The sequence below is a fragment of the Terrapene carolina genome, unplaced genomic scaffold (genome assembly GCF_002925995.2).
Source record: "Terrapene carolina triunguis isolate 2854851 unplaced genomic scaffold, T_m_triunguis-2.0 Scaffold42, whole genome shotgun sequence".
NCBI lineage: Eukaryota > Metazoa > Chordata > Testudines > Emydidae > Terrapene > Terrapene triunguis.
This window is the reverse complement of record NW_020664393.1, coordinates 70,947,079-70,961,635: the sequence shown is the minus strand read 5'-3', so window position 1 is coordinate 70,961,635 and position 14,557 is coordinate 70,947,079. Positions and strand designations below refer to the sequence as shown.

Genomic DNA, 14,557 nt, shown 5'->3' with positions numbered 1-14,557 from the left:
CCGAGGATATTAGAGAGACAAGATGGGTGAGGTATTATCTTTTATAGGCCCAACTTCTGTTGGTGAGACAAAAGCTTTCGAACTTGTACAGATCTGAACAGCTTTGTGGAAGCTTGAAATCTTGTCTCTCTCTCACCAACAGAAGTCGGGCCTATAAAAGATAATACCTCACCCACCCTTTCTCTCGAATATTTAGGATGTGTCACAGCAACACGTTCTAAAAGCTACACGTCAGTGAGCTGCTTCTTAAGCTTATTAGGGCTGTCAAACAATTAAATATATAATCGTAATTAATCGTAAGATTTAAAAAATAGTCATGATTAATCAGTTTTAATCACATTATTAAACAATAATAGAATACTAATTTAAAATTATTATGGATGGTTTTCTACATTTTCCAATATATTGTTTCAGTTACAACACAGAATACGAAGTGTACAGTGCTCACTTTGTATTTTTTTTATTACAAATATATGCACTGTAAAAAAACAAAAAATAGTATTTCAATTCACCTCATACAAGTACTGTAGTGCGATCTCTATCGTGAAAGTGCAACTTACAAATGTAGAACTATTATCTTTTACATCACTGCACTCAAAAACAAAACAATGTAAAAAACTTTAGAGCTTACAAGTCAAAGCACGAAGGGGCATACGAATGTTTAGCATACCTGGCACGTAAATACCTTGCAACACCGGCTACAACACTGCCATGCGAATGCCTGTTCTCACTTTCAGGTGAAATTATAAGTAAGAAGTGGGCAGCATTATCTCCCATAAATGTAAACAAACTTGTTTGTCTTAGCAATTGGCTGAACAAGAAGTAGGACTGAGTGGACTTGTATGAGGTGAATTGAAAAATAATTTGCTTTGCATTAATCATACGCATTAACTGCAATTTCCTGTTAGCCCTACTTATAATAAGACCAACAATCCGCAAGATAGAAGGACTATTTCCATTTCTCTTGCTTCTACATAAGGGATGCTAGGAAGATTTGCTTTACCACCACCACCTTGGAGAAAGTTGCACAATTTGTTGCTCAAAATAATCCAGAGACATGAAGTGTCATGTTCGCAATCACTAGAGAAGAGATCTGACAAACACTGTTGTACTTTATAACTGTGTCCCATTATCCAAGTCACTATTTGCTTTTTAAAATGGTGGTGCTATGCAATTTCAGTTGCCAAACCATACATGACAATTACAGGAATTGAGAAGCCAGAACAATCAAGTTAACGACTCCAAAATAACTAACTTTTCCAGTTAAGCGGAAGAGCCTCCTAATTTGGGATTAATAAATATATGATCAGTAACATATTTACAACATGAAAACAAAACCTTTAACCACTAGTTGGCTTTATCTTTCCCGTCCCGCCCAGGTAACACATCCTCATGGAATAACCTTACACACAGCAAACTCTAGGGGCATCCAACCCATCTATAGATGGAGATAAGTCTTCCTTAGTGCTTTGGGTTAAAAACAAAAACCAAACAAAAAACCAGCGAGATATCAGGTTCAGAGGGAAAAAATACAGTCTGTTTTGGAGGTTTAAGCAGAGGAAAGGCTCTTAGAGATGACTGAAAGCAACAATCAGTGCCAAGTATTGTGAATTCTTGTACTTTAGCCATGCCACTCAAGATCGCAAAGCTCCAGGATATGGCTAAAGTCACTCAGACATGTTTTAATCCTACTTTAATCTACTGTTCTCATAAATAGGGCTAAGAGTTTGTCATGGTTATTTTTAGTAAAAGTCACGGACCGGTCACGGGCAATAAACAAAAATTCACGGAAGCCGTGACCAGTCTGTGACTTTTGCTGCTGCAGCTCCATGACTTCCCCTGCCACTGTGGTGGCTGGGAGCTGTGGGGTTCCCCCTCTGCCCACGGCAGCTGGGAGCTGCAGGGTGACCATATTTCCCAAAGAGAAAATGGGACTCCCCCAGCCGCTTGCCCAAGGTGTCCCCCTCCCCCTGCGCAAGGCTGTCGCCTGTCGCTGGAACCTTGAGGGGGGCCCCCCTCAAGAGTCTCTCACCTATCCTGGAATCTTGAAGGGGGGCCCTGTCACCTGTAGCTGAAACCCTGCCAGGGCCCTGCTGGCTGCCAGCTCCAGAGTCCTGCAACCCTTGGGACTGAAGCAGAGAATGTTACGGAGGTCTCTGGAAGTCACGGATTCCGTGACTTCTATGACCACCGTGACATAAACATAGCCTTAGTCATAAATAAGGAAAAGCCCACACAACATTAGGATAAAATCTTTTCAAAACTTTTGGGGCACAAAATTTTCAACCCCGCTAAAAACAAATGCAAGAGCCATTGTTATAAAAAGACACCATTAGCCTCAGAGGTGTTCCACTGCTACAAACAGGAAAGGATCAGCCAGCGGTTATAGCACTAGCCTAGGACTCAGGAGAGGTGGGTTCAAGTTCCTGCTCGAATATGGACTTCCTGGATGACCCTGGACAAGTCACTTGCAGTTCCCATCTGCAAAAAGGGGATAATAGCATTTCCCTAAGCCACACAAGATGAGGAGAGAAAAAACTAACTAGAAGATAAGGTGCTCAGATACTATGGTAATGAGGGCCATATAAAAATTTAAGATGACCTCAGACTGTTCTAGCTGTACCAGCTGTAGACAAGTACTCAGAGTTCCACAGAATGAGGAATAAGTCCCCCAACTGCAACGAATATTAAACTTGGTGGAAGCTTTGCTAACAGCCTGCTGCTGTAAAAGGGAGTCATCCATACAAGTAATGAAACATAATTGACATTTTATTGTCCTGGAGTATTAGCTATAGGGGTTCACATGTTAAGACAGTACTCTATTCTGGGCTACCTGTGCCTAATCAGATATAGCAACTTCAAACCTCATTTTCTCACACGATGAGGTGTGGGGCAGATCTCAGCTGGTACCAGTTTACACAAAGCTATGCTATTTAGCTATTGTGTTCTTGAAAAAGACTTTGCTACATAGAACATTTTGTACATTCATGCTGATGTTGACAAGTTTAGTAAGCTTAATCACACAGTTTGCTAGTGCTATATTAGTAGTTCTATAAGCTATGCATGCTTATATCCTCTGGAGATGTCATTAACCTCTCAGATTAGGCTACAACACCCTGTGCAGGGTTTAATGGTGTATAAACCCTTTAGGAACAATTGTTCCACTGAAGAGTGAGTTGTGAAATTTCAGCCTTATGCTATACCCAAAGGCTTAGACACTGTGATTAAAAGTAAATTTTGAAATCTTAGATCGCCCACATGCACTATATTGTGTGAACAAACACGGAAAAGACAGACAGAAAGTACTAATTTGGCTTCAGTCAGCCAGAAGACCATTACGCCCACTGTTCTGAAAAATACGATTAAAACTATTACATAACAAGTTACTGGTGCATGCTGCCAAGTTGAGATAAATATTATTTGAGCCATTTATAGTGCAACTTAATTCACTTGTTATTTTTTAAAAAGTTGTTAATGCTCATAATAAGCCTAAATCGTACCATCTTCTTATTTCCAGAAAACGTACAAAATTAGCACTAAGCATAGAGGGTTATAGCTTCCTGTTTTAATAAGACCATGCAGTCAACAGTGATATTATTAGAACTGCTCATTCAAATGTTCACTCAGGTTTTTGGATAGTAAAGAGTTCCATACAGTGGTTACATACTAAAGACATAATTGAAAGTAGAATTCTAGTGGCTAACCCTGCATGCACCGTTTTCTAAAGAATTAGTTGCTACACTAGCATGTCCATCTAGGTATGACCATCAGGAACAACATTCATCAGGTCCTTTCACTATCTTACAATCACTGTCCCAGTTTTCAAACTGGGTAACATTAGATTTAATACTCTACAGGGATGCCAGGCACCTGCAGCACCCACTGAATGCAATAGAATGGAGGGTGCTAAGCACTTTCGAGATTTGTAATAAGAACTTTGACGCACACTATTTAGCACTGACGCAATTAGGCTGGCCACAGGTTTTAACTCTTACCTAAGGCTAAACCAGCTACGTGTTTGCTAATAGTTTATTTAGGATTTCATCACTTCCATCCCACTCCTTCTCCCAAGCCAGACCCAGTGCTTCTGAGCTTCCCCCTTGCTGCTATCTTCTTCACAATGAGGTGAGAGGAAGAGGCAACTGAGCCCTGTACTGGCTCTTTATTCTGTGGCAGATACCAGGGCATGTCACCCCAATCAATCCATCTTTTATGGGCCCTATTAGTTTAGTTTCACTCTCATAGGAAGAGATTGGAACTGGAGCTGCATGACCCTTATTGTGAAACCCAAGGCCATGCAAAATACCCCACTAGTCTTGGGTTCAGACCTGGAAACTAAACTTGAAGTGTTATCTCTAAACATTTTCAGATCCACGACCTTTTGCAGCCTCTGGAGAAGCATACAGGTTATTTTTCTAAGGAGTCAAAGGGATTTAGAACTGGATCTTCCACTAAATATGGAGCTGAGTTTTGCAATGAAAAATACCAGATAATCACAAGGTATTTCAGCGTTGGGATGTGGGATGACCCGAACCCCACAAAATGGGGCTTTTCAAGCAAAGCAGTTAAATTAGTATTTCATCGTTGTGACTGAATTGGAGCTGAACCAATAAAAGATATTACTTCACCCACAAAAAGAACAGGAGTACTTGGGCATCTTAGAGACTAACAAATTTATTTGAGCATAAGCTTTCGTGGGCTACAGCCCACTTCTTCGGATGCATAGAATGGAACATACAGTAAGAAGATATATATATACATACAGAGAACATGAAAAAGTGGAAGTAGCCATACCAACTGTAAGAGGCTAATTAATTAAGATGAGCTATTATCAGCAGGAGAAAAAAAAACTTTTGTAGTGATAATCCCATAGCTGGGTCATTACACATATTGAATCTATTTCCCCATGTTAAGTATCCTCACACCTTCTTGTCAACTGTCTAAAATGGGCCATCTTGATTATCACTACAAAAGTTTTTTTCCCTCCTGCTGATAATAGCTCATCTTAATTAATTAGCCTCTTACAGTTGGTATGGCTACTTCCACTTTTTCATGTTCTCTGTATGCGTGTATACATATATCTATATCTTCTTACTACATGTTCCATTCTATACATCTGATGTAGTGAGCTGTAGCCCACGAAAGCTTATGCTCAAATAAATGTGTTAGTCTCTAAGGTGCCACAAGTATTCCTATTCTTTTTGCGGATACAGACTAACACGGCTGCTACTCTGATACCTCACCCATCTTCTCTCTCTAATATCCTGAGACCAACACAGCAACAATAACATTGCAAACGTATTTAATTAAAAGACACTATAGAATGATGCAGAGCTGAAGAGAGATTCTTACAGTGCTCATCCAAGGAGAGTTATGAGATTTATGGCATAACTTCAAGTTATTCTCCAGCCATCCAGTGCCTAGTTTTGGTGATTCTACATTCTGTCTAAAGCAGCACTCCCCTTCGGGTAGCTTTCCTGTAAGCACTGTCTCACAGGGTTGACCTGTCTTTCCTTTGTTTGTTTACCTTTGAATAATGAACTGGAAGTTTTTCCAACTGCTCCAGACATCTTTGCAAGTCTTACCTTACTCTGGAGTGCTCAGCGTTCTCCTTAAATTAAACTTGTATTTTGTTTCAATGCAACAGTTACTCATTCCATTGCTGAAACATACTTAATTGGTCATCAAGCAAGTCTGCAGAATGTCTTTGTGTTTTAATGACTCTCTTGATCTATTCTTGGACAAATCTTATCCGTCTCCCATAAGTCTGGTTTTTCAGGTTGGAAGTTAACAGCGCACTTTGTTGATTGTTCATGCTCAAGGCCAGCTGCACCACTGTAGCGTTTAATGTAGACCAGTGGTTCTCTACCTATTTATCATTGTGGGCTGCATATGTGGTCCATAATGTGTTGCTAGATTGCAGTTTGAGAACCACAGCGCCCTCCCCCAAGACCTCTATGCCCAGCACCCCTTGCCCAGAGACCACTTCACAGAGTGGGGGCAGGAAGCAGAGCCCGGGGTGCAGGGCTGGGCAGCCCCGACCCAGAACCCCGCCAGGCAGCCCAAAACCTGGACCCCAGGAAGTAGAACTATGTAGTTCAGGGGTGTGGATACAGACTAACCCCTGAGTGACACAGGCTATGTCTACACTGCACATCTTTTAGTGACACAGCCATGCCGCTACAGCTGTGCCGCTAAAAGGTGCGCAGTGTAGCCACTCTTTGTTGGCAGGAGAGAGCTCTCTCACTGATCAAATAAATCCACCCCCAACGAGAGGCGGAAGCTTTGTCGGCAGTAGAGCGTCTCTCACCAACAAAGCGCTGTCCACACTGGTGCTTTTCATCGGTAAAACTTTGGTCAGTCAAGGGTGTGTTTTTTTTCACACCCCTGAACGACAAAAGTTTTACCAACGAAAGTGCAGTATAGACAAAGCTAGAGTTATACAGACATAAGTCTGTAGTGTAGACCAGGGCTCAGGCACTTTCAATTTGGAAAGAGCTGGAGTAATATGAGATCATTTGTCTATTGTCTTTACGTACGTACACCCATTGACGTCCACTGTAGGAAGTATGAAATGTTTACTTCTACATAGCTAAGCATTGCACTCAGTATTATAAGAACGCCTTACAAGAGTCAGCAGACAGTCTACGCACAGCAGAGCTTTGTTTTTCCATTCCTGTGGAGACAGGATTTTGGTGTTTTTAATGTTCTTTTCACACTGTTCAGGGCTGAGCTGTTCCTGTGACCTCAGTCTCGCCACGGGCACTTCTTTCAACAGACAGGCCTACATCTGCCTTTCCCTCAGAAAGGAGTCCATTATTCAGCCCACTTTTGACTGGACTGCCAGGTTACAGCATCTGGTTTTCCCTAATAGGCACTCTATTCCTTCACCTTTTCTCCCTACCACCCCCAAATATCCCAGGGACTCGCATGGAACACAGCTGCAAGCCTGAGCACTTATTTAAAACACGGTGTTTAACTTTGATAGCACATCGAGAACTTACATTCACACCAAGCCATAATGTGTCAAATCCAAGCCACTTCCCAGGGCATCACAGACAGCATGTGTGTTTTAACAGGGGAACTGAAAATCCCAAACATTTTTACACTCCAAGAACAAAAAACAAACAAAACTGTTGAGGTGGAATTTTCACATTTGAACTAGTTTGGCTTTTGAGCTCAGGTCTCTCCACTACGCTCCCCTCCCCCCGGCCAAAGAAGTTTCAGTTCTCAAAGGACAAACCGGGGGGAAGTTACAGGTGAACAAAATCCTTAGTTGAAACACTAGTATAGGAGTACAGGTGAAAGGGATTTGGAGCGAGACAGTGCAGATGGCTGTGTGCCAACAGCAGATTTTACTTTGGAAGAAAGTTTTGCTATTAAACCCTCATATAGATTAATGATGTGCTGCCTGAGAGCAATATTAATTCACAAAGCCACTGAAGGAATTTCTCTTTTCAACCAAAAAAGCCTTGTAAGATGGGAAAGGGACTCATTTAAGATACTGAACAATTCCCATGTGCAAGATGGGAAGTAATAACTCCCCTTATGACCAGTCAAGGAAAGTTTACAGTCAATCATTGTACCCCAGGACACACAAGAGTGCAAGAATCAGTGGGGCTGTTACTGCATTTCATTATATAGCAGCCACTGTTCACCATCCCTGACCCTCCCTCACCACATTATCCACCACTGTCAGTGAATACTTAAGAATTATGCTTCCTCTACACTTTTCTCTGAAAACACCCTGTGTAGTCCACATCAGTTAGTGTATAGGACTGACTTATCTAGTCATCCAGCTGGTTTTCTTTGGTGCAGAAGAAAGTGCATATCCACCCAGACAGTACAAGCACCTTATGGCATTTTTACAGCTTGCACAGAATTAATCTTCACTGTAATTCTGGGCTATGGACTGGTAACTCAGGAGCTCAAACATGCCAACAGCAAATGCAGTATGAACCTATACAGAGAACACAGAGGGACACTGCCAGGCCTGGGCTTTAAACTCCCCCATCACACCAACAAGTCACCCCAAGACCACCACTCTGGATGAAGGGAAAAAAGCTTGGGGGGAAATTTTGGCCTAACTTAGCAGTAGCTATCGAATGGACAATCCCACCTCTACAAGAGAAATTAAACTCCTCTCTCCACTTGCCTGTCACCTCCTGCCCTGTTTCAATTAGTGTGGGAGGCAAGATTCCTCTCAGATCTACCAGACTCCAGGTATAACATCTCCCTCTCTAGCCCACAGCTATTATCTTACCATGATGTGGCAAATCAAAGTAAGGCACACCCTCTCTCGAAGAGCTAGCCGAGTGTCCTGCTATCGGCTGGCATGGCTAACACTTTAGAAAGGATGCCTCCAATGGGTGGGGCTGGGTTTTTTAAAATAAAGATGTGAGCTCACACTAAGCATACAATACATGGATGCTGACCATGTTAAGTCACCCCATTGTCAGCCAAAACTTGGGGCTGTTCCTTCTGAAACCAGATGATTAGAAGAATCTGTCAGTGCTCAGTGGCAAAGGGATCTGCACATACTGCAGTACAGACAGATGTGTTGCACAGCAGGACCTGGTAAGTAACTAAGAACCAGTCTTGAGACATGCCAATATAACAGTGCTTGAGAACAAGGATTCCATGACATATGGAATCAACCCCATGTCTTCCTGATTATGTTTAATCTTACTCCAAAGAAAACTGCCAACTTTTTTCTTCTCTTTGCACTTTCCTCGTCTGAATCCCAGAGGAAAACTAAGAAGCAACTCCTGTATGTTCCCTTCAGCATTTAGAGGCTATGCAGTTCAAGCAATGAATGTGGCAAAGGAAAGCTTAAGTGTATGGATTTGGTATTCAGTAAATTTACATTTAAGAAAAAAAAAAAAAGAGATCCCTCCCCACCTTTAAATACAGCCCATCCACATCCAATTTAACTAGATACTGTGCTCCTGAATTCAGGATTGCCCTAAAATATACATAAACCACATCATTAAGGAACCAGTTTGGAAGGAGGTTACATATCCAACTATTTAGTCCACTAAGGAAGGAAAGGAGACTGACAGTTTGTAAACTACAGCTATACTTTCAAAGGGCAACTCCATCTATGGTTATAATATTATTCAGCCATTCACGTAAAGGTGGATTTAGTGTAGTCTGTATGGAACGTTAGCAAATAATGCAAAAACGCATGCCCTAATGCAACAGACAACAGAAGTGTTTTAAGGTCAAGAACATGACAGTGCAGCTGCACTGATATTTGGATGCATGAAACACATACTTGCTTGTTTCTGTGTTTGCAAGTTCCATATCACTATTCCTCCTCCAGTAAGCTAGCAGGCTGCTAGAAACCTTCATGTAACTTGGGCCACAGGGTAGAAGATGCAAGGCTTTTGGGGAAAGAGGACCCTTTGCTTTCCTCGTTTCAACATTAAATGTAGTCCACTGTTTCAAACTAACCTTTTCAAAGTCAACCCTGTTAATGTAGGAGGTTTACTGGTAAAATGTGTACAAGAGTATTCCCACAAAAACACACACACTTATGGCACTGAACTGACTTCTTCCCTGCCCTGAAGAGATTGCAATTTTAACAGTCATGGGGAGGAAAGCAGAATAAAAGCAGAGCGATTGACCACTGTATCTGGCACACATCTGGTAAGATCCAAGGGCTCTGTGTTTAGACTATAGTGTAGGGTTAATTAAGGAAATGAGGCCAGGCAACAGAGTAAAGGATAACTGCTGGCAAGTGGTGTAAGATTACCCAAGAGACAAGAGGCTGTACTGCTTGCTATATAACTGCTGAGATGCCAGACACCTACGGTATGTCTACCCTGCTGATGGGAGCGTGCCCCCCAGCCCAGGTAGACACATGCCTAAACTACTATGCTAAAAATAGCAATGTGGATGTTACGGTATAGATTAGCCAGCTAAGTATGGACGTCAGGGAGAGGGGACGAGGGGAGGGGTTTGGCAGATTTGTACTTGGGCGGCTAGCCTGTGCAGCGACATACGCACTGCTATCTTTAGCACGCTAGCTCACACAAAGCTAGCTTGTGTCTACCACCCCGGCTGGGGGAGACATTCCCAACGGCAGTACGGACACACCACTAGTGTCAGATGAAGACTGAGGGATGTTCTCTTGATGCACAGCATTTACAGCGGAAGAGGTGCCTCTATAAATAGGCAAAGTCCAATTTCCTAAAATGGAAACAAGAGTACGATTCCTGCATGGTTAGTGCAAGGTTGAGGTACTTTCAATGACCACAAGCCAGGCAATACTATCCAAGCAGGAAATGAAAAATTTTACAAGCACAAGGGACACTTCAGCTAAAGCAAACTGGGGGTCGGGACCCTTCAGGGGGTCACGAGGTCATTACATGGGGGGGGGGGTCCATGAGCTGTCAACCTCCACCCCAAACCCCACTTGCCTCCAGCATTTATAATGGTGTTAAATATATTAAAAAGTGTGTTTAATTTATATGGGGAGGGGTGTCGCACTCAGAGGCTTGTGATGTGAAAGGGGTCGCCATTAAAAAAAGGTTGAGACCCACTGAGCTAAAACACAAGTAGGAGAACCAGAATGTAGAGAACCCAGGATTTCATAGAGCTATGATTTCATTACTCATCTAGTTTAAAGAAAGACAGCCAAAGCTTAGCTGACTAGAGAGACATCTGCAGATCATTAAGTTGCAGTTGCCAGAGTAGCAACTGCTTTCAAAGCAGCTCTCCGTTTCTCTCGTCTATTTTGGCAGGTAGACAGACATTAATCCCTGTTCTCAGATAATGTGTCTCTGGCAGGCAGTGAGATTTACATGTATCCACGAAGGGCTGTTCCTTCACAGACATAACTTCAAGGGCTATATTTTGCCATTTGTGTCTATGCCCTTTAGTGAGGTGCTCCAGAGTATAACCTCGCTCTTGTACATGAGACTATCAGGTCACTCAAAAAAAAAAAAAAATCCAGATACCTCCCATACAGTTTGTGATTCATTGGGTCCCTTTAATACCCCACCAACAAAACGACAGGTTTCAGAGTAGCAGCCGTGTTAGTGCATCCGAAGAAGTGGGTTGTAGCCCACGAAAGCTTATGCTCTAATAAATTTGTTAGTCTCTAAGGTGCCACAAGTACTCCTGTTCTTTTCACCAACAAAACGTATGGTAACTGCAAGAAAAGATTACGGCTTTAAGTATGTGCACTGGCACTTGTTCAGTGGCCAAATCCCACTTATTCACATGAGTAGCCACAGAAGTCAATGTGACTGAGTCAACAGCCAGAATTGAGCCTTGTAATTCTATTAATTCAGATGACCAACCTGTCGGGTAAGCTCAGTGACAAGTGTCACACTAGCATGGCTTGAAACCAAAGCATTAGTATGAATGACTGTTTACAGCTAACTATTCATAGTAGCGTTTCCAATAGCAACCTAATTAATCCTCTTAATATACTGTTACCTGAATTTTACATTTGTATCTGGATTAAGCTCCTCTTAGCAGGGCCTGCACCTTTGTCATCCTGGTAAGGTACCACATAAGCCTGTGGGGATGTATACAGCAAAATCTATTGCTGGATTGAGTTTATGCACTTGCTGCCTCTCTGTTAAACCCAGGCCCAAGTCTAAGGGATCGGAATGATTTCCCCTTTCACAGAATACTTTTAGACTCAGGAAGAAGAGAGTATTTTGAAGAGACAATAAAAGCAATTTTACTTTGATGGCAAAAAAGGCATAATATGCCCCAATTTTACTTAGTGCAGAATATTTGACTTTTAAAAGCCAATGACAAATCTACAATGGTATAAGAATCCCTGTGCAAAGTGCACTTTTAATTAGGCATGTTGACATGCACTGACAATAGCAGTTATATTTATCAACATTTTGAAGAGTGATACAAGAAAGGAAAGTTTAAAGTACAGGTGTGATCTGATTAGGCAACTATGGAGAAAAGGCATTTACTCAGATCTGATCCCTTTCCAGCCTGCTTACATGGGGAACAGATTTTACGCCAAAGCACTGTCAAGCCACCACAGCGATGAACAAGCAAGCAGGATGCTGTTCTGGCTCACTATATCAAAGGAAACTCTATCCAAGTCTGAACTACAGAAATGTTATTCCTGGTTTGTGCTACACCAGGAAGAACCCAGCTCGACTTTCCGATTCCAGCTTGAGTTTGCAGGGCTGGCAATTAAGAAAACATTTATACTTGATAGTGGTTCACATGAGATAGTAATTAAAAATATGGAATACCAATATACCAGATCACACACTGTTATGACTGTGGGGCAGCTGGGCCAAACCTGAGTGGCACTGCAACCTTGTGTGGCTGGTCACAAGACCCAGAGTGGAGAGCCCAGGCCGAGCCCTCCGGGACACAAGCTACTGCTGTGGGGTGGGCTAATTGTCCAATCCCCTCCCTCCAAGGGCCTCCCCCTCCGCACCAGGCCAGGATTAGGGTTGCGATGCCGGGGTGGACAGAGCATACATATAATTGTGAGTTGCAAAAAAAACCCCAAAAACCAACACAACACACAACCACACAAAATGCAGTTGGAGTGTCACTTTAGTAAAAAGTTTGGGAAACACTGATCTAATGATCTGAGCACAGAACCGGGAGCCAGGAATAGCAGAGTTCTTTCTAGGCCTCGCTCGGATACTAACCAGCTGCCAGGCCTTGGGCAAACAAAACCATCTGCCTGTCTCCTTGTATCTGTTCCCTAAAATGGAGAGTATTTAACTCTGAAGGGACTTGTAATGATAAAGACTTTAAAGAACACTTCATTGTCTAAGTGCTGGAAAAAGCACCCTGCAGTAATTGGATTAAAGGATTTTTAAAAAGACAGCTGCTAACAAAGCTACTGAATCTTATACAACTCTTTTCTTACCATTTTAATGAAGCCCCTGAGTTGGAGTGTTGCAGATCTAATTTATCCTTATTTATAGAACCTACTATGGCAGTTTCTCCATAGCACCGAAGTCTCAATACTCCTGTGAGGTGGGGAAGCGCTATAGTTAAACAAACTGAGGCATGATTAAGCAGTTGGCCCAAGATCAGACAGGAAACAGAACCCGGGCTCCTATGTCTGTCTTGTTCCATAATCAGAAGGCAATCTTTCTTCCCTTGTGCAGATAATTGGATTTAACTTTGTATAACTGGTTTTAAGATCTGCTGCTAAAGACTGTGTATATAGTATCTAGACTCTCTTGGTGCAGTCTAGATATTGATCTATTTTGATTTTTTCCCCACAATATTCCTTTAATCTTTGCAAGTACATCAATCCCCATCATCCACCACTCCAAAAACAGCATAGCTTGCAAAACCCTCAACAAAAATAGAGAAGTGACGCATGTCTTGTGTGGTCCAGATCTTGCAAATGTCAAGTTCTGCACTGAATTTTTCAAAGCAAAATTGTAGCTTTGTATAACACACAACATAGCTACACAAGACTTAGACCATCACAATGCTCAACACAATTCAGACTATTAAAACAATCTTATTGTCTGGGACAACCTAGGTTTATAAACTAGTGAAAAGCAATTGTTAGCCAGACAGACTTTAACCTTAGCTAACCTTGACGTGCAGTGACCTACTGTCACGCCCATCCTGAGGCTGAAAATGACAACAAAAGCTCTCTGTCTCACTCTTCTGCCACTCAGTGCTGTTTACAAGAAATGGAAGACCCATCCCTCTGGCTTGTTACTTTGAGGTGCCAGTGAAGGCATTTATCATTGTCACTTGGGCCTCACCCTCATGCACTCCTCCTAAAATACTGTCTATGCTTCCCTACAAGATGCAACATGGGATGCACCTGCTGTTACTCTTGAAATACCAAATAAAATAAGGAGAGATAGGCGGCTACTTTTCAGCCTCTGGTGTTTTAATGGCAGATCAGCAGCTGATCATTGAGGGACAGACAATCATGAGTTAGTTTTAGAAAAACCTTATACTGGATCAAAAAAAAAAAAAAAAAACTGGCCAGACACCCAAATCTGATATGTGGAAAGGATTGGTTATGTGAACTTGGAAAAATTATTTTTCAGTCCTGGTCCAGCTGAGAGTTTCTATAGTTTCATCATTAACCTTCTCTTTTACCAGGCCGTTAGTAGAATAACTGATGCTTCTTCCCAGGCACAGCAGATGATCAAAAGTGATGGGGCATTTAACACTGGCAAAATTTATGAATAGAGTGATGGTGTTACAAATAAAGAATATATCTGCTCCCTTCCCCCTATCAGCCATTTAGCTGTCTGATTTCAAGTAACATAATGGTGGCTGTATTTAACGGGACCTGAAGGGGACAGGGGCTGAGTGAGCTAGAGTCCCCCTCTTCCCTCCCAGCATGCTCGGCCCGTCCCCAGCTCATTCCACCACGTTTCTGTGATGCCTATTTAATACTAGGCACTCAAATTCACTCATCTTAGTATTTAAACTTCTAGCATTTGAATACAAGCACATGAGTGGAGACCTGCAAATCCACGGATCGGATGCAGATACAAATTTTGAATCTGTGCAGGGCTCTAAATATAGGATCTCAAAGGCAGGAAAGTAGCTGTCATAGCCTATGAGG

General features: G+C 42.2%; 1 protein-coding gene across 1 annotated transcript in view; it reads right to left on the bottom strand.

The window, feature by feature from the left end:
* Positions 1 to 14,557, bottom strand: part of TNFRSF21 (TNF receptor superfamily member 21) — a 53,094-nt gene that overhangs the window by 34,862 nt on the left and 3,675 nt on the right. The window lies entirely within an intron of this gene.